We start from the raw sequence: 21,336 nt of genomic DNA, 5'->3' as shown, positions 1-21,336 counted from the left end.
CCCCGGGAGAGAGCCCCTCCCCCGGAGAGAGCACCCCCCGGGAGAGAGTCCCCCCCCAGGGGAGAGCGCCCCCTCCGCAGCCAGGGGTGGAGTCCGCCTCAAACAAGAAAGAGCTATCACCATTTCTGAGGTTTTTGCGAAACATTTCTCTGACTCGCGAACCAACACTGATGATCGGGAGTAGGGTGTCGCGGGAGGTAATCCCGGCGCCTCCGCGCGGCCAGGACACGCAGGGGACGCGGTGCGCTCTGGTCTGCCCCCGCCGGTCCTCGGGGACCCCACACGCGCCCTACCGCGGCTGTGTGGTGCCGGGCACGAGCCAGCCTCCCGGCCGTGTTTGTCGAATGAATAAATGACCTTGGACCAAGGAAGGGACGACGTCTCAAGGTCTCGTCCGCACGTTTCCTTCCGGATCCGCAGGCAGCCTCTCCCCTCCCCTCCCTCTCTGCGGCCCCGCCCCTACTCCTCTCCTTCCCGCTAGCGCTCCCCCTCCCCCGCTGTCGTCCCTCCTTCGTGATTGGCTGACGAGCTGGACACCCTTGGGGGAGACCCGCTCGAGACCGGGGGCACAGGGCGGGGGGAGGCGGGAAGTACGCGAAGGTCCGCGAGGGGCGGGAGCGGGCCTGGGGGGCGCCGGGCCAGCTCCCTCTGCCGCGACCCCGCTCCCCGTACCGGGGTCCCCACCGCCCGAGGCGGGGCGCGCAGCTGGCCCTCGCTGCCCCCAGACCGTGGAAGTTTCCTTTTAAATAACAATTCGTTTAAAGTCGCAATGACAATATTATAGTAACAACAGAATATAATATTTAATTTCCCAATGTAACGTTGAATGAACAACAGCAACTCAGAATACTCACTCCGGTATGATTTTATTTCTGTAAATTGAAAAACACGAAACTATTGTTTGTGGATACACATGTATTTAGTAAAGCAAAAAATATGAACAAAAAGAATACCAACGATTACAGGATCCCGGCTATTTCTGCAGAATGAGATCGGGCTGCATTTTCATTTCCTATTTCTTAAAATTCGAACAGCATATAATACTGTGAGTTTCCCCCTGCAATATAAACAGGAATTCCTGGTACAGTCTTTCCCATTGAAACTCCAAGGCTTTTTTCCCTTTGATGATGATGATGATGATGATGATGATGATGATGATGATGATGATGATGTGTTGTTGTTTTTTTTTTACCGGAAGACCCAGTTTTTGCCCTACAACGACGCATCTACCCTCAAGTATGAGAAGATTAGAAACCTGCTGATGAAGATTCAGTGGTTGTCCTTCCCTTACTGCAGTGACAGCATTGGACGGTAGGAGAATACGGTCCTTTAGTGGGGACCCAGCAGATGGGATTACGCACCGCGCTCCACACGTGTCAAACGATGGGCAGCTTGAAGGAAAGGCATGTTGCGGACAACATGAATTTCGAATGTCTTGCATTCCATCCTGATGCCACCTGGCCCGCCTGATGCCTGATGCCTGATGCCAAATGACAAAAGTATTTTAAACCTAAAGATAAAGTCTTATTAGAAGTAAATTTTCTGACAGTTACCGTGTGAGCTTGTGTACAGGTACAACTTCCACTGATCTGAAAATGGGATGTACGTGAATACAGGTACACTTCTGCTGAACCTGAAATAGGATATGGTCACCTGAAAAATATGCCTATCAATGGCACTTTCCCTTTTCTCTATGAATTGACAATCCTCCCCGGGCTCAGAGCTCAAGGAACAGGGCAGCTAATATAATACTGTTGGGTTAATAATGAAGATATGGAGTGTTCCCATATTCCAGCATCCTCCATTGATTTTGAGCACCAAGTGTGGACTAGAAGAGAAGGAGCGGTACTTGGGTGTCACCAACTGGCCGTCTAGATAGCACCCAAGGTGGGGTGAGGTCAGGGGCACCTTACTGGTCTCTGAAGTTGTGGGGGGAGAAAACAGCCTGAGAAAAAGATGTCAGACAGGAGCACAAGTGCCTAAGAACAAACATTAAAACGATCGCTTTATCTGTCACTAATGAGAGTATCCATGCTTATATATCAAAAAAATAACAGAAAATAATGTTGCAAACCAGGATTTTCAGCTTCTCCGAATGTGAGGAACTCCGTATTATCCTATTTGCTCACAACATGTTATAAAATGCACCGCAGTACAGGAACATGGAAGTGACTGTCTCTTTTGAGAGGACACACTCAGATCAGGTGAGACTGAACCCCGGCCCGCATGGAAGAGCAGAAAGCAAAGCTTGATGGCCACTTGCCTTTCGGTCATCAGCCCTCTTCCCTTTCTTATACACAAGCTTCTTTTATAAAACAATGTGTGATATGTATTTTATTATATATACACAAAATAAATAACAATAGATAATAACATTATGTAGGCTTTAAATGTTACCCTTTAAAATATTATTAATCTTATCAAGCATATTATAAGACTGAGTTCTTACTACTTTGATTTAACATCAATTTGAATATTATGAAGAACAAATGATTTGCATATAGACAAGAGCACATCAGGAAAAAAATGTGAAAAAGTACTCTTTTTTATTTATTTTTATTATTTTTTTAAAGATTTTATTTATTTATTTGACAGAGAGCATAAGTAGGCAGAGTGGTAGGCAGAGGGAGAGGGAGAAGCAGGCTCTCCGCCGAGCAGGAGCCGGATGTGGGGCTTGATTCCAGGACCCCAGGATCATGACCCGAGCTGAAGTCAGCCGCTTAACCGACTGAGCCACCCAGGCGCCCCAAAAGTACTCTTTTAAATTAAGACTTTTTTGTGGGGGGGGGGACAGTTTTAGGTTCACAGGAAAATTGAGGGGAAGATACAGAGATTTCCCATAAGATTCCTTCCCCTAGCCATGCATAGGTTCCCCAGTGATCAACATCCTGCACCTGAGTGATACATTTGTTTGAATTAATGAAACTACATCCACACATTATTACCCAAAGTTCATCATTTACATTGCAATTCGCTCTTTTTATACATTCTATGGGTTTGGACAAATGTGACATGTACCCATCATTATGGTATCATACAGAGTACTTTTTCACTGCCCTAAAAATTCTTGGTGCTTTGTGGGAAAGGAGGACCTCAGTGGGTAAAAGAGACCATAAGAATGGGAACACGCATGAATGGCAACAGCTCTATGTGAGTGAGAAAAGCCAGTTATTCCGGCCATCAGCCTGTGATGGTGACGGTGGACAAGAGAGGCCTGCTGAGGTCCGTTCTCCCATCCCCCACAGTCCCCTAGTTAACGCCTCCCTAGGATCTGTGCTAATAGGCACACAGACAGAGTTCCCTGCTGCCCCTCACGTCATGGCTTTCTCCAGCGGTTTGTTCCTCCTTGCTTCCGCATACTTTACGTTCCATGATAATGGGACCGAATCCGCCCAGACTCGGGCTTCAGCTCCCCGCCGGCTCTTCTTGCTGGTCCTGGTGGTACAGCCCCTTCGGGCCTCTCATTGCTCCAAGTTACCGGACTCTGAGTGATCGTTTCGTCTCTCGACAAGCACGCTGTGCAGCAGTGATTCACCTATCCATCCCTCCTCTCTACCGAGAAAGCCTGGCAACCACTGAACTCTTGACTGTCTCCATGGTTTTGCCTTTTCCAGATTGTCATGTAGTTGAAATCGGGCAGTATGCAGACTTTAAGACAGGCTTCTTTCACTTAGTCATATGCATTTCAGGTTCCTCAATATCTTTTCATGGCTTGATAGCTCATTTCTTTTTATCTCTGAATAATACTCCATTGTCTGGAAGCAGCACAGATTTTTTTTACCAGTCACCTACTGAAGGACATCTTGATTGCTTCCAAGTTTGGAAATTATGAGTAAAGCTACCATCAACACCTACGTGCAGCTTTTTGGATGGACGTAAGTTTTCAGTTCCTTTGGGTAAAGAACAATGAGTGTGATAGCTAGATCATATGGTAAGAGTATGTTTAGTTTTGTCTTCTAAAGCAGCTGCACGTTCTGCCTTCCCACCGAGAATGAAGGAGCTCTCCCGTCGCTTCACATCCTTGCCAGCTATTTGCTGTTGTCAGTGTTCTGGATTTCGGCCATGCTAATTGGGATGCGGTACTTAGTATCTCATTGTTGCTTTAATTTGTATTTACCCGGTGACATACAATGTGGAGCATTTTTTCTCATATGCTTGTTTGCCATCTGTATCTCTTTAGTGAGATGTCTTTTAAGGTCTTTGACCTATTTTTAAATCGAGTTCTTTTGTTTTTGAATTTTAAGAGTTCTTTGTATATTTTGAATATTGGTTCTTTATCAGATATGTATTTTGAGGGGCACCTGGGTGGCTCAGTCAGTTAAGCATCTGCCTTCAGGTCATGATGTCAGGGTCCTGAGATCGAGTCCCAAGTCCCCCATCGGGCTCCTTGTTCGGCAGGGAACCTGCTTCTCCCTCTCCCTCTGTAGCTCCCCTTGTTCGTGTGCTCATCTCTCTCTCTCCCTCACTCTGACAAATAAATAAAATCTTTTAAAAAAATGCTCATCTACTTAACTACTTAAGAATGCTGTACCACCAAGCCAGTTACTTCAAATCGAATTCCTTTCTGTCTTTTTGAGACCGATTTTTATCTGGGAAAATAATTGCTTTAATTACACAAAATGCACAAGAACATTGACTGCAGTAGGATGGAAACTGATGTCCTTAAAGAGACTGGAGCGTAATCCAGAGACTTGGGTCATTTGACGTTCTACCATGTTGGAGAAATGTATGCAAGTAGTTTTACCTTTTAAAAGATGCGAGAATGTATTTTGTATGAAGGCTGGGTTGAAAGCCCATACGTTTTTGTTGCTGTTGTTGTTGTTTGGGTTTTTTGCCCCCTCTCTATGGAATATGCATTTGGACTGTCCACTCAATTCCTACCTATGAAAGATCACTTTCCCATCCTTCCAAATCAACCACCACATAAGGAGCTTTCTCAACTGACTGTGGGCCATGCTTCTGCTTCAGATTGTTGCTGTGAGCTTTGTTCCCTGTGTTGTCTGTGCTAAGACGCCATAGTTGAAAGGACTGAACTTACAGAGGAACAATCATCCTATTGTAAGAAAATCGGTCCTTGAGCAAGTGAGTAGAAATTCCACTGGCCTCCGTGGCTCTGGCGTTTCCACAGTGTTGAAATAAAGGCTTGTGTTTAACAGCTGAGTTTGTTGGGAAGTTGTTTCTCATCTACCTTTTTATCTAGTTTGTCATATTTCATCCTTTGCTGTTTTCAGCTTGTCCATTTCTTTTCTGTCTAATTACAGATGTATGGAAATCACATATGCTGCTTGCAACAGTATTTTTAGGAGAGTTAAACACCCTTGCCATGACTCAGCAAGTCCAGTCCTAAGTACACATCTCTCCTGTAATCATTCGGCTGAAAGTAAGTGCTCCATCCCATTTGGTTTAAATCATAGGACTGATAATACTACACATGCACCAGGAGGATATGAAAAAGTTTATTATATAATGAGGCTTTCTGGGGAGAGCAGACAAATCTCCCAAACAGGTCCAAAAATGGTTTGAGAGAGCAAGGAGGGGTGAGTAGCTTCGGCTGTGATTGTGGTTGGAGGGTGGGGCTGGGGTGAAGGTTCTTGAGTGGGAACCAGGGACGTGCAGTCTGACCTTCCCACTGGTGCCAAGAGAGGGACCTTGTGCTCTTTCTCATGAGCTGGTTTAGATGTGAGTAAGCAGTGATGAGTCTTGGAAGCTATCAGCAAACATCAGTAATAGTCAACCTCTTAATTACAATACCAAAAAAATTTGTGCACAAGTCCACATATACAAAAAAAAATTTACAAGAGTGGTGGATTTTTTTTCTTGTAGAGAGAGGGGAGAGAGAGAGCGGGGGAGGAGCAGAAGGAGAGAGAGACAGAGAATCTTAAGCCGGCGACACAGGGTTTGATCTCATGACACTGAATCATGACCTGAGTCAAAATCAAGAATCGATGCTTAACAGACTGAGCCACCCAGTGCCCTACAACGGTGTTCTTAATAGCTGAATTCATGATATCCCCAAACTGAAAACAAACCAAATGTCCATCATCAGCAGAATGGATAAATAAATTGTGACATATTCGTACAATTCAACAAAAAAGAACATTGTTAAATGCAACATGGATGAATCTCACCTGTTGCTACACAAGAGCAGCCAGGCATAACAGTACATATTATATAATTCTATTTATATAAGTTACAAAATGTGCAAAACTAATAAATGATGTCAGAAGTCAAGACAGTGGTTACTCTTATGAAGAAAGTGATTACAAGGTGCATGAGGAGGGCTCCTGGTGTGCCAGTGATATTCTATCTCCTGACATAGCCCAAGTGACAAACTTAGTTCTGGGTCTCATTTGATGGAAACAGTGGCAAGTGGAACAAAAGATCTGGGTGGAAGTTCATAGGTATGCTCTCTTTGTAAATAGTGATCTGTATATACGTATGTTTGAACACTTTCTTACATGTTTGTTACACTTCAATTAAAAAAAGAAAAAGCCACTAATTAAGGAAGAGAACATTTCCATTTTATAGCTCTTTCACTCTGAGATAACCAGTATAATAATACTTGTGATAATCATTCTCTTTCTTTTATGTACTACTATGTATCCATAAAAAATAGATTATTTAGTATGCTTAGTTTGTAATTTCTATAAATGAAACCATGCTATCTTGTTTTGAGATATTTTCTTGTTATTGAAATATTATCATGTTACTATCTCATTTTGTGTGGTTTCTAGAGTTTTCTTTATTGCATGTAATTGCTTTTGTAAATTGTAACTGCCATCAGGAAGATGTGTTAAAACTCTTTTACTAATTATAATAGTTTATTTTTGTTTATTTAGTTGATCTTGTACACAAGCATACAATCTGTTTTTGTTTTTTTTTTTTTAAGACAGCTCTGTTTCTTTCTTTCTAGTCATTACACTTTTTTTTTTTTTTTTTCCTTTTGTCTGGTAGGGAATAGAAATGGCAATTATGGCAATTCCTGGTCTACTCCAGGTGTCCCCAGTCTCAAACAGAATGTTTTGAATTTTTTACCTTTAAGTGTTGTTTTCTGCATATTGTTTTTGTATTTTAAAAATCAGGTTAAAGAAATTTCCTTGTCTGTGATTTTCCTTTCTCACGCTGTCTTTGTCTGGCTTTGACATTAGGACAAAGTCATGCTTGTAAAATGAGATGGAAAGGCTTCCCTCTGTTACTATATTTGGAGGTGTTTGTGTCCAGTTGAAATTATTGTCCTTGGAATATTTTGTGGATGTTCTAGATGACAATATCTAGGTTTGGAGTTTTCTCTGTAGGGAAAAAATTGACAATTTATTCAATTTATTGAATGATTTAGGGCTATTTATATGTGTGGCTGCTCAAGAGGACGGCTGTTTCTCGGGTGTGCACGGAATGTCTGGGACCTTCTGGGGCTTCATACAAAGGTCCCTGGACGGCACTGGCGGCTCCCTTCTGCGCGGTTTCCCGGAGGGCCGGGCCTCGGAGGTGCCCTGGATCCCGCCCTACCTGACGCTGTCCCAGCAGCGCTGGGCCAAGCTGAGAGGTCGCAGGAGGGGCTTACTGTCCCCCTCGGAGATTTTCCTTTACTCCCAGGGGTCTCGGTTCTTTGAGGTCCTTCTAAAGGTGACCTGAGAGTCTGGCCCTGATCCCAGAGGGACCGTGGTCTCTTCCTCCTGTCTTTACAGCTGGATGCAGCCGGCGGGGCAGTGCAAGTAGGCACTTTTGTTCACAAAGGAGACGTGGCGTCAGGTTAAAGGCAGGCGTGGGCACGCACTGCATGGAGCACTGGGTGTTATACGCAGACAATGAATCATGGATCAGTACATCAGAAACTAATGATGTGATGTATGGTGACTGACGTAATTTTTTTTTTTTTAATTAAAAAAAAGAAGAAAAAGGCAGGAGTGTGGAGGAAATCAGAACTGCTCTTTGCCTTAGCCTGTTACTGCGGGAACTTATTTGGCTTTTGTGAGTGGCAACCACACTCTCTTTGAAGTGAGATTAACGGAGACGGTAACTTTGTTGGGGTACAAAGGGTGACACGTGAATAATCCAGAGAGCCCAGATTCGCAACACTTGTGGTATTTTTCGCGATACTAAAACCGTTGGACCACGTGGCCTAATGGATAAGGCGTCTGACTTCGGATCAGAAGATTGAGGGTTCGAATCCCTTCGTGGTTGCGGCTCCCTTTTTCACGCTGTCCGGTGACACTCCGATCCCAGATCCCAGTGTCTGGAAGAAAATGCGACAGTGCGGCCCGGCAGGTGCGCAGGTGTGCGGGGCCGCGGAGTGGGGCGAAAGCGCGCGGCCCGGCAGGTGCGCAGGTGTGCGGGGCCGCGGAGAGGGGCGCGAAGGCTGAGGAGCTCTGCTCTCTCGGCCTCTGCGGCGCGGGTCCTGCTGGGTCGCTTCGGCCGGCAATGACCCTCCTCCCCCTTCCCGGTGCCTCAGACGCACAGAAAACCTGTATTTTGAGCGACTTGTCTCTTTGAAGTCAGTTTAAATGCCGCCCCTTTCGAAAGGAGACCGCTCCTGCCTTAGGGGAGCCAGAGCAGAGGTGGTGATCTGCGGACTCGGGCTGACGCCCCCGGCCCCCGCGGCCGCGGGACCACCGGCCGCCCTGTGCACCTCGGCTCAGCAGGCGCCGCCTGCCCGCGTGCCTGAGGCCCCGGCGCCCGCGCGGAGACCCCAAGCCCCCAGGGGAGGCAGGGGAGGCGAGCCCAGCGAGCCGGGACCAAGGGCGAGCAGCTTCTGCAGAAGTGTGAAGAATCTGGCCAAATACAGCTGAATACTAAGATGAAATGGACAAAATGTTAGAACAATATGACATATCAAGTGAGTTTCAAGAAGGAAGATCAATTATGAATAGTCTTAAACTACGAAATATTTTGAATTAGTTCTCAAAAGTCTTCCTACTGAGAAAATCCCGTGTCCCGTCGTTTACCGGACACTTCTTTAAAACAAAGAAACCAGTCTGATCAGACGTAACTTCTGAGACAGAGCAGGGAGGGACCGGACTGGGGTCCTCGCGACCCCGAGCGCAAACCCCGCCTTCCGCAGCTGTCTCCATTAGCACAAGCAAACCTCTGCGCGTCCGGAGCAGCGGACCCTGCAGGACTGCGGGCGGAGGGTGCTGCCCCCCGGCTGGCGAGCGCCGGACCAAACCAGTCTGCACCGGGACGGGCCCCAGCGCTGAACTTCCGCGGACTCTCCCTCCTGGTGACGTTAGAAGTCGCACCTGGGGTGCAGATTTAACGTGTGAAGTAGACCTGCCACACGGGCAGGAGCGCGATCTTTACGCGCGCAGGTGCGGATACACCCCCGCCTCCACCTGCTCGTACTGAACCCTTTCCCCACCTAAGTCTCCGTAAAACCCCTCCCTGACCTCCCCTGGGGAGCCAGCCCGAGAATGCCTTCCTTCCGGCGGCCTCCGTGGTGCGGAGCAGGAGTCCCTGTGACGCCTTGCTGGGACTCCCACGAGGCCTCCTGTCCATCTCCACTGCCTGGCGAGCCCGGGGCCCAGGTAGGTAACACTTCCACAGCGTAGGAAAATAAGAGAAAGAAAAGACACACAATTAGGTTTGCAGGATGCCATCATGAGATTTTCCCCCCAGTTAATGTACCTTTTAAGTGGATTTATTGAGGCACAGTTTTCTTAGCATAAACTACATATATTTAAGCACAGGTATGAGTTTGACGCAGGTATAAACTCATGCAGCTACCCCTGCAACAGATACAAGGAACACAGGCTCATCCCCCTCCAACAACCGCTGCCTCCTGTCGTCATGTCTGTGGTTTTATGAAACGGTTGTGCTTGTAGTTAGAACTTTATGTAAATGAAATCATACAATATGGGCTCTCTTTATTCTTTCAACGACATTATTATTTTGAGATTCACCCACGATGCTCGTATCAGTAATTCATTTCTTTTTATTGCTAGATAGTATTCTGTTGTATGGATACACCACAATTTGTTTACCCATTTGTCTGTTGATGAATATTTATATTATCTCCAGTTATAAATAAAGCTGCCGTGAACATTTGTGTATAATCCTTTGTGTGGATATATTCTTTCATTTCTCTTGGGTAAATACCTACCAGTGGAATGGTTGGGCCATATGGTAGGTCTATATTTAATTTTTTATTTTTATTTACTTATTTTTTAAAAAGATTTTATATTTAATTTTTTAAAAAGAAACTGCCAAACTGAGGGTGGTATTACCTTCATACCAAACCCGATAGGGACATTATGAGAAAGGAAGATCATGGTCAATCTCACTCTTGAACACAGATACAAATTATCTTGAAAGTTAAGGAACTGAACACAGTCACATTTAAAATTAATTATAAGTCTTGAGTTTATACCAAGATTGCAAGGCTGGTTTACCATTAGAAAATAAATCATTCCAATTTGCACATTAAGAAGGAAATAAGCCACGTGATCACCTCAATAGAGACAGAAAAAGTATTTGCTAAAACTCAGCATTCAGTCACAATCAAAACTCCAAGCAACCTAGCAATAGAAGGTAATTTCTTTAACCTGGCATCTTTGAAAAATTATAGTCAACATAAATCTTAAATATATGCAGAATAATGAAAAACATTCTGTTTAAGATTGGTAACAAATAAGGGATCCTAGCTCTTACCACTTCTATTCAAGATTATGTATTTCTGTGTGCCTCATTGTCTTTTTTAGTCATGCTCAAAAAAGGAATACAAGGCCACATGACTAGAAAGGAAGCAAGAAGACAGTCCTTATTCTCAGATGATATGATTACATACAAAGGTAAGTTATTAGATTATATAGATCTATTACAACATAATAGCTTGTAAGATCTAATAGATGGTAATGTATTATAATGGCCTGTATCAATGAAGAGATGAACCATGAAGGATATGTTACATACAGTGAGAAAATGAGAGGATTGGAGAATACACCTCTGCTACGTGGATATCCAGTGAGCCCTTTCCTTTTTTACTCCACAGAAGCCCAGGAATCTGATAGACAAACTTTATTTATTACACAGTTTTCATTTTTTATTTTATTTTATTTTATTTATTTATTTTTTTAAAGATTTTATTTATTTGACAGAGAGAGCACAGGCAGAGGGAGAGAGAGGGAGAAGCAGGCTGCCTGCTGAGCAAGGAGCCCGATGTGGGACTCAATCCCAGGACCCTGGGATCATGACTTGGGCCGAAGGCAGCCGCTTAACTGACTGAGCCACCCAGGCATCCCTCATTTTTTATTTTAGTCAGTTGTCGACAGTCTTCATTGAGGAGCTCTGAGAGCATGTCATACAATCCAAACCAAAAGCAGCTCTACTTTGCTGAAATTCCCCTGCTCTACCTGCTTGTCTGACCCCGTCCCCTCCATCCCCGTGCCTCCAGTCCTTTCTGGAACTGAACTCCAGGCAGAGTTGGTTTCCATCCTGAGCCAGGGCTGGTGGATTATGAGACTTTGAAAGCTTTTCTTGAAGATAGAAACCATTTCTTTCTCTAGACTTCTGAGCTCTTCTCAACTGAGAATAATAGCACAAGGACACTGAATTGTGCCTCAAAAGCCCCAAAGCCCTGAGGCAGTCATGCAAAAGTCTTCGGCTGTCACCATAGACATTACAGCATTCAATCCCGCACTAGTGGAGACCTGCCTCAGGAGATGAAACGTTAACATACTGTTTTGAAATATACGCTTGGTTTGTTTTAATCGGATATGGTGAAACACACAGAATTTGGCTGTCATGAAAGAAGACGTTTTTGTACTCACAGATCCCCAGAAACAGAAGCCGTGGCATCTGGGGAAGTACCAGGGTCAGGCAGGAGGCAGAGGGAGTGAGGGAGGAACTGGGCAAGAGCCTTCGTTGTGGTTTTTGTGGGAGGAATGAGTGAGGCAGGGTAAACAGGCTTAGGACTGGGCAGTTTGAATGGTTCAGGGCTGTCCCTAGTGATCTGGTACCTGGCCCTGGGATGACTAGGGCAGGAGAATAGTGGCCCAGAGCACAAGAGCTTGATAAGGAAACTGGAGCATGAACTCTGGACTGGTTGGTTTGCATGGGGTTGTTTCCTGCCTCTGGGAATTGATTAGCTCTTGGGGACGGGGACAGTCTTTCTCTAGGGTTGGCAAGGCCCCAAGATGTCAAAGCATCAGAAATACAGAAAATAAAAAATATGATTAATACACATCTATAAAGCACTGAGCATGAGGCACGATGTTTGGCCTGCACCAATAAATTGTATTTATCATTTACATTATGTGTTTGTAGCTCAGGAGGGGAAAGTGATATACCAAATCATGTGGTTAATAGCAATGGAAGGAATCTAATCTCCGTATTCCTACTTTAGGAATCTATCTATGATATCATCCCGCCCCTCACATTTGTTACTAATTCCTAACCATCTAGGACTATTAACCTTTGCTCACCTTGTAGTAATTGGCTCTTGAGTGGTAAGGAAACTCTTTCTTTATGGGCCCCATCTCACGGATCAGATCTAAGTAGCCTAAAGACTCAGCTTTCCCAGATCTCTGAGTTTCAAAGTTCTGATAAGCTTTTGAGTAGCTTTGGAGCACGCCTCCAGCGTGAGAAGAGCAAAAAATCTAAATTCAAAAGAAAACATGGTGGGCTTAGTTCAGAACTCCCACCTGAAAGCATGACACATCCATACTGCAACCAGGGTAAGAGTAAAAACTAGAGGCTAGAAGAGCTTTGCCTACTCACGTAGGTCCTTACCTACTCATGGGAGCCTGTAGGCTACGACTGAAAGACTTCAAGGCCAATAGTGACATGTCAGATCCTATAGTTCTCAGTCTCTCAGGGCCAAGGCATCCATTCTGACTCACGTCCTGGTCAAGAGAGAGTCAATGGGGACAGAACGTGTTGTGGGAGTCTAGGACTAGGAGATAGGAAGGGGAGAGGGCAGAGGAGGAGGGGAATAAGGAGAGGAAAAGGAAGGAGGTGGGGGGGGAGAAGGTAAGAAAAAAGCATGCAGGAAGAAAAGAATATTAACATTCACAAGCTGCCTGCCACGTGACAGCCATCTTCAAACACATCACATTTAGTCCTCACTAATGAGCCGGTGGCTATCAGTGTGCCCATTATGTCAATAAGGAAGTCAACACAGAGAGAAAATTAATAATATGCCTCAGTTTGTTTTCCTAATAATCCCAAGTGTTCCAAAACCCAATTTATTTTCACTATTCAATAATAAAGACTTACGGAAGACATGAAGAGAGTAATGGATGAGGGCAGAACATAGAGGTGAAGTTCAGGAGAAAGGGTGGGAAGGAAGGAAATGCAGGGAATTCAGGAGCAAAGTCCCAGGGGATAATGAGATGTTCAGAACCCATCATAACATGAATTCATGATATAAATGGCTGTGGAGTGAGGGCTGATCTCATGTAGACCTCAGCCTCTTCTAGGAAGAAATCACTTATTAATTAAACAAATATTGATGTATTTTAAATTCCATACGCCCTTCTTGTTACTTGGGATAAAAATGAACAATTTCAATAGTCTCTGCCTTGAGAAGCTTAATTTCAAGGATGTCAATAAACAGAACTCCTACCTTTGCAGCTATAATTCCCCTATGACTGTCCCACACACTAAGTATGGTATTTGGTATACACATGCTTTTTTCTTTTAAGATTTTATTTATCTATTTGAGAGAGAGAGACAGAGCACAAGCTGGGGGCGGAGGAAGGGGAGAAGGAGAGGGAGAAGCAGGGAGCCCCACGTGGGACCTGATCCCAGGCCCCTGAGATCACCACCAGAGCCCAAGGCAGCCACTTAACCGACTGAACCACCCAGGCGCCCCACATGCTTTTAAAAAGTTTATAGCAGAAAAGAACGAGGAAGAGATAAAGCCACTGTAGCAGGAAAATGGTGCAGTATTACCTCTGACAGAAGAAAACAATGCCATTTAATGCCCATTTGCTTCAGTCTTTTCCAACAAGGAAAAATAATATTTATTTTTTAAATATATTAATTCATTTTATCATCACACAATTTTTTTTAATTTTTAAAATAATCTTTATGTCCAACATGGGGCTCAAACTCATAACCCCAAGATCAAGAGTCACATGCTCTCTCAACTGAGACAGGCAGGTGCCCCAGAAAAATAATATTTAAAGTGGAAAAAGAGGGGCGCCTGGTGGCTCAGCTGTTAAACATCTGACTCTTGATTTTGGCTCAGGTTATGATCTCAGGGTTGAGAGATCAAGCAAGCCCTGCCTTGGGCTCTGTGCCGAGCATGGAGTCTGCTTAAGATTCACTCTCTCCCTGTCCCTTTGCCCCTCACCCCATGCTCACTCATGCACTTACTCTCTCTCTTAAATAAACAAATCTTTAAAAAAAAAGACTCATTCAAAGTTTCAACAGTAATTAAAAGAAGCATGGCATTGGCCAGGATAGGTAAATAGAGAAATCAAACATAACAGAGAGCTTATGCTCACGTGGACACCTGATAGAGAAGAGAGGATACACTAGAGATGGGGGGTGGAGTGAATTTTTAGGTAAATAGTTCTAGAAAAAAATGAACATAAATGTATTGACCTGTACTTCATCATACAGAAAAAAATCTGAGTTAAAGACTTACATGTAAAAGACAAATATATAGAAATTTTAGAAAATTATAAAAAAGAATATATTTGTAAACTTGGGGTAGGGAAGAAGTTCATAAACATGCAAAACATGACAGCAGTAAGGAAAAAGATTGACAGATTTGACAGCATTAAAATTTCTTAAGTTAGCTCATCCACAGACACCATAATGAAAGAAAAGTGGCATTTATAGTGTTGGCTGTGGAGTTTTTTCACAGATGTCCTTTGTCAGGTTGAGGAGGTGTATTTCTATTCTCGGTTTGTTGAGAGTTTTCATCAGGAAAGGGTGTTGGATTTTGTCAAGTGTTTTTCTGCATCTATTGAGATGATTTACCTATTTTTATTCTATTGATGTGGTATATTACAATAATTGATTTTTGCGTGTTAAACTAACCTTGCTTTCCTGGGACAAATCCCACTCGGTCACGGTATATAATTCCTTTTATGTGTTGCTGGATTTTGTTAGTATTTTGTTGAGGATTTGTGTCCATGTTCATAAGAGACATTGGTCTATAGTTCTCTTGTGATGTCTTTGTCTGGTTTTGGCATTATGGCAATAATGGCCTCATAAAATCAGTTAGGAAGTCTTTCCTTCTCTTCTATTTTTTAGAAGAGTTGTAGGAGTGCCTGGGGGGCTCAGTTGGTTAAGCGTCTGCCTTTGGCTCAGGTCATGATCTCGGGGTTCTGGGATCAAGCCCTATATCGGGCTCCCTCTGCCTGCCACTCCCCCTCCTTGTGCTCTCTCTCTAGCAAATAAATAAATAAAATCTTTTAAAAAATAAATAAAATCTTAAAAAAATAAAAGTTTATAAAGAATTAATATTGATTCTTCTTTGAATGTTTGGTAGAATTCAGCAGTGAAGATGCCTGAGAATGGTCTTGTCTCTGTGGGTATTCTTTTGGTTACTAATTCAATCTGTTTGCTTATTATAGATTTATTTATATTGTCTAATCTTTTTGAATTAGTTTCATTAGTTTGTGTCTTTCCAGAAATGTGTCCACTTCATCTAAATAATCTAATGTGTTGGTGTACTATTATTCACAGTATCCCTCGGTAACCCTTTTTATTTCTGTAGGTTCTGTAGTAGTGCCCCTTCTTTCACTTCTAATTCTAGGAGTTTCAGTCCATCCTCTTTTTTCCTTAGTCAATCAACTGAAGGTTTGTCAATCTTGTTGATCTTTTCAAAAAACCAGCTTTTGGTTTCATTGATTTTCACTATTGTTTTTCTAGTCTCTATTTCATTAATTTCCACTCTAATATTTATTTCCTTACTTCTGCTTGCTTAGATTTAGTTTGCTCTTCTTTTCCCGTGCCTTAACGTAGAAGGTTACATTACTAATTGGAGATTGGTTTTCTTTTTTAACATAGGAATTTATAACTATACATGTTCTTCTAAGCCCTGTGTTAGCTGCATCACATAAGATTTGGTATGTTAAGCCTTTGTTTTCCTTTACCTTAAGGTATTTTCTATTCTTTTTTGGTTTTTTTCATTGACCCATTTGTTATTTAAGAGTGTATTGCTTAATTTTCACATAATTGTAAGTTCTATCAAGTTCTTTCTGTTATTAATTTCTAATTTTATACATTGTGATTGCTGAATATATTTTGTATTATTTTGATCCTTTTAGATTTATCAAAGTTTGTTTTATGGCTGAGTATATGGTTTATCCTTGAGAAGGTACCATGTGCATTTGAGATGAATGTATATTTGTTGATGGATGTCTGTTAAGTCTGGTTTATAATATGGCTCAAATCTTTTATTTTTTTGTTGATCTTTTGTCTAGTTCCATCTATTATTGAAAGTAAGATTTTGAAATCTCCAACCATTATTGTTGAATTGTCTATTCATCTCTTTATTTGTTTAAGTTTTTGCTTCATGTATTTTGGTGCTCTTTCATTGGGTGCATATGTATTTATAATTGTTATATATTTCTGATGGATTGATCCTTTCATCATTATGAAGCGTTGCTCTTTATCTCTAGAACCTTTTTTGTTTGTTTGTTTTAGTCCATTTTGTGTAATGTTGACATAGACACTCCGGCATTCTTGTGGTTGCTGTGTGCATGATACATCTTTTTACCATTCTTTTATTTTCAGTCTTTCCTATCTTTGAATCTAAAGTGTATCTCCTGTAGACCACATACAGTTGGATCTTTTTCTTAAAATCCAGTATGACAATCTCTGCCATTTGATTGGTCGTTTAATTCATTCACAATTTATGTTATTTTTGATATAGTCGTATTTATATCTACCCTTTTACTTTTTGTTTTCTCTGTGTTATTGGCAAATATATTACATTTCTCTGTTATAGGTCCAACAATACATTATGCATGTTTGTTTTATATAATTGCTTTTTTGTATAAGCAAAAAAGTTTGGCCTATGTGTGGTATCTTGGTTAACCCAGTGGGAAGATCCTGGAGACCTATCTGAAAAAAGAACTGTACATGTAACTTCCAGCCACCATGACAACAAGTACACTACCCATATGAATTTCTGTTATAGGATTTCCTTGAAAAAATATTAGGCAACAAGCTACCAGATGTGAGTGCCTGGTATCTCTAAATTACTTCAATGTGCAAATGTTTCTCAATGTGGATATCAGCCCTTTGTCTCCTTGTCATTGGTGACAAGGCAAACCAGGACATTTAACAAAAGGACAGCCAGCACTGGGAAGATGCAGCTGGGGAGAAATATGGATCCTACAGCCTAGTCTGTTTGCAAAAGCAGGCAAGGAATGTGGACACTGCCTATTCATTCATACCTCTACTCACTCTAGAGATTCGGAAATTCTGGGCCTTTCAACTCTGGGCTTGGTGCAAGGACCCAAGGAGACAGCTTACTCCTGGAATAAATTTAAATAGCCCAAGGTCCCCTTGATTTGGAGTCTCAATGCTGTGGCAAGAACAGAGAGGACCCAATGCTTAGGACAAAGAGAAGATCCCCCAAAGTAATAATCTGCTAACTTGTCTTAGGCTCTTATTCTGTGCTAAATGCTTTTAGTAGTTATCTATATCTTTGTAACAAACCTCACCTAAATTTAGTGGATTAAAAACAATAATTGTTTCTTTCATTTAAATTCTGCAGGTTAACAATTTGGGCTTCACTCAGCTGGGCAATTCTCTTGCTGGTTTTGCCTGTGGTCATTCACGTGATTGCAGGCATCTGGCAGTCTGATGGGGACTGGATGGTCCAAAATGTTCCCACCCACATGTCTGGGGTGTCAGCTGGCAAGATTAAAGAAATAAAATTTTTTTTTTTTTTAAAAAGGGAAGACGTGAAGAAAGTTTGGGGCACACCAATGAAAAATTAAAACCTTAAAAAAATATATACTCCATTTCTACAACTATAATATTGAATAAAGTGATTATTTTCTATAGCACCCTTAACAATTTTTGGACATGACATTTCTGACTTTCAAAAATTAATGTAAAAGTCAGGAAGCCAGATCCCATAAGCTGAGAACTCTGGACAGATGATCAGCTGTACCTATGGTAATTGCCTCTACACAGAGTGGGTGACAATACATTATTTCAGATATGTATGCAATCTTATTGTGCATCTTATTGTGGGATGGCTAGGATGGCAGCGTGTCTCTCTCTCTCTCTCTCTCTCTCTCTCTCTATGTGCTCCTCCATCCTGCAGGAGGTTAGACGGGATTTCTTCATATGGTGGGTCTCAGGATCCCAAAAGGGCAAGAGGGGCAGTTGTAAGGCCTGTCCAGGCCTTATCTTGGAACTCCTGCAAAATCACTTCCACAGCATTGCATTTCGTCAATCACGAGATCAGCTCACATCCAAGAGGGGGAGAAAGAGACCCCAGCTCTTGATGGAAGATACTGCAAAATCACAATGCAAGGGGACATGCAGAGAGGAATTTGGGGCCATTAATTAATTGATCATTGATTATCTCCTTTGTAACTGAAAACAACTCCGTGAATAACCTCTATTCATATGTCCATTGTAAATCTGGGTGAGTAAAGTGTTCATTATCACTTCCTTACCAAGTGTTCCCCTAAGTTGGTCTGTGAACCTCGTTTTGAACCTACAGTTCATGGTGGGCAGTTCAGGGCGGGGCGCAGCATCTGGAAAAGACCTGACGGTGCCGGGCACCTGCACGCGGACGATTTCCCATCTCCTGGGAGGCTGCAGAGCTCTGTCTGTCTCCAGGATGCCTCCGGTAACGCTGACTAGACCCAAGTTTCCCGCTCAAGCCGGACATGGTAAAGGGTCAGTTCGTTTTCTGAGACTGACCACCTGTGTCTTCGTTGCAACGACCGGCATCGCAGACCTGAGTGATGAGGGTCCCAGACGCAGCCCAGGGGAGTGGAGAGACTGAGGTGAGGGAGGCAGGTTAAAGACAGGAGAGTTTCCACTGAAATACTTAGGAAAAACCAAGATTGTCCACATTTCATGGAGTTAACAAATCAGGCATAGGAGTAATTTTTCAATAATTTTTAGAATTTGTATATATACCTGAACTCTGGGCCTGAGTCTCTGTCTGATGGTCCTTTGCTCACTGAATTGACTGCTGTGAACAGTCGTCCTGGCAACCGGTGTGCGGAGAAGGCAGGCGCCAAAAACGCGGGGCTGTTCCGCAGGACCCTGAGCAGGGAGTTCTAGGACGAAAGACAAGCGGGCTCCGGGTAGGTCGTAAGTTTCCTTGAGGGGTCCCCCTCTCTCCCTCATTTGAATTTGTACGGGTCGGAGGGGCGGTAAAAGCTGCTCCAGGTGAGGCTCGAACTCACAACCTCGGCATCGCCCACCAGCTACTGTCTTATAAGTACCGCGCGCTAACCGATTGCGCCACTGGAGCCGCGCGGGTGCGCGGCCGCGGAGGTACGTGACTATGCCCCCACCGCGGGAGGCTGCTCCGGCTGCGGGAACTCAGCGGCACGAGCAAGCCTTCCACGAGCGGGACCGGGAGCGGCGATCCCCGGTGTTCGCGGACCTGGAGCCGTTTCCCCGCGGCCGCTGCTGGAGGCCGCCGCCTGTCCACATGCAGACTCGTATTTGAAGGAAGGGCGCGTTGGTCCAAACGACTGCAGTTGGACCTGTTCTACCCTCGCGGGGGTCCGACCTGGGGGAGTGAATTCCAGCCGCTGGGCTCAGGGCGGGTCCAGCTGGGGATCCCCGCGGGCCTTCCTCCCGCGCAGGTGCCACCTGCCCGCCGGCCCTTCGCTGCTGGGTTCTAAGCTAAGGATGGTAAAGTACTTTACTACCCTGAAGCCTTCAGAGAGCTGGTATTTCCTTCGGAAATAGCACTGTTTTTCAAATCATAGCTGCAACACGGGCTAAGGAAATGCAGGAAACAACGTGATAATTACTCGAACACTTTCTAAAGTCTCATGCTCACATCCACTGTTCACTTGTGTCGTAGCTCATTTCAGACTTTGTTCTGTGAAGGTTTTCATTGGAGTATTTTTGGAGTGGGCATGTCCGTAACTATACACTCACACACATATATATGCATTTATGTGTTATTTTTTAATTAGAAAAAATTTTCATCTCTGCTCCTTTAATACATCTTATTGTGCAGGAAACAGTCTTGCATACATATCTGAAATAATGTATTGTCACCCACTCTGTGTAGAGGCAATTACCATAGGTACAGCTGATCATCTGTCCAGAGTTCTCAGCTTATGGGATCTGGCTTCCTGACTTTTACATTAATTTTTGAAAGTCAGAAATGTCATGTCCAAAAATTGTTAAGGGGGCTATAGAAAATAATCACTTTATTCAATATTATAGTTGTAGAAATGGAGTATATATTTTTTTAAGGTTTTAATTTTTCATTGGTGTGCCCCAAATTTCTTCACGTCTTCCCTTTTTTTAAAAAAAATATTTATTTCTTTATTTTAGAGAGAGACCAGGGGATGGTGGGGTCACAGGCAGAGGGAGAGAAGCAGACTCCCCACTGAGCACAGAGCCCCACACGGGACTCAATCCCAATTCCCCCAGATTACGACCTGAGCCAGATGGAGTGGAGGCTTAACTGACTGGGACACCCAGGCATCCCTGGAGTATATTTTCTTTAAGAAATGAAAAACTAAGACGTAAGTACCACTTACCATCGTTGGTGTATCAGTATAGGCCAGCAGGAAGAAATACCATGATAAGCTTGTCTCTTTGATACCAAGAAGACATCCTAGTTCAAGCTTTAATACCTTCCTATGTTTTCATTAGAGGAAGTGTTCACTTTTCTTCTGCTTTTCATTCTTTTCCATATTTCACATCAGAGGACTGGTACAGCCTTTAAAACTTCATTAAGAGGAGCAAATTCAATATCCACTGATTTCTTCTCGAAAGGCATTTTAACTCATCAGAGCCCTGCTGTTCCATTCTTGTGAATACTCTAGCCATGACAAAACTCAGTAGGACACAGACAAATCCAATAAATAGAAAAAGAAATCTATTGAGTTTTGGAATGTTTGGTACATTCAATCCGTCCAGGATTATGCACCCTAAGCCTCCCATTGTAGACAGGAAACTGGATGTGAGTCCTTCCATAATATATTGTCCAAGCAAGCTACTGGTCTCTGACACCCACGTTGATCGGTCATAGAGCCAACACTTGGAGGTTCAACAGTAACATCATCAGTGATTCTTCTGGTGATGAGGGAGTAAGAATACCACCAGCAGAGCATACACAATCATGGCTCACAGCAAGTGCATCCAGGGTGGTTCCTTCAGCTTCAGGTTGGGGCGTTCGAGCACTAAGAACAGGACTTGGTACAAAGTCTCCAT

General features: G+C 43.3%; 2 non-coding genes and 1 pseudogene across 2 annotated transcripts; 1 reads left to right on the top strand and 2 right to left on the bottom strand.

Annotated features, from left to right (window-relative positions):
* Positions 1-8,108: 8,108 nt before the first annotated feature.
* Positions 8,109-8,181, top strand: TRNAR-UCG. Its single transcript has one exon. It is a non-coding gene; the product is annotated as a tRNA-Arg (tRNA).
* Positions 8,182-19,312: 11,131 nt separating this feature from the next.
* Positions 19,313-19,405, bottom strand: TRNAI-UAU. Its single transcript is given in 2 exon segments — positions 19,313-19,348; positions 19,368-19,405. It is a non-coding gene; the product is annotated as a tRNA-Ile (tRNA).
* A 1,439-nt stretch (positions 19,406-20,844) lies between these two features.
* Positions 20,845-21,336, bottom strand: LOC116628578 (annotated as a pseudogene).

The sequence above is a fragment of the Phoca vitulina genome, unplaced genomic scaffold, assembly GCF_004348235.1.
Source record: "Phoca vitulina isolate PV1807 unplaced genomic scaffold, GSC_HSeal_1.0 scaffold123, whole genome shotgun sequence".
Lineage (NCBI taxonomy): Eukaryota > Metazoa > Chordata > Mammalia > Carnivora > Phocidae > Phoca > Phoca vitulina.
The sequence above is the reverse complement of the archived record's forward strand: the minus strand, read 5'-3'. Positions and strand labels throughout refer to the sequence as shown.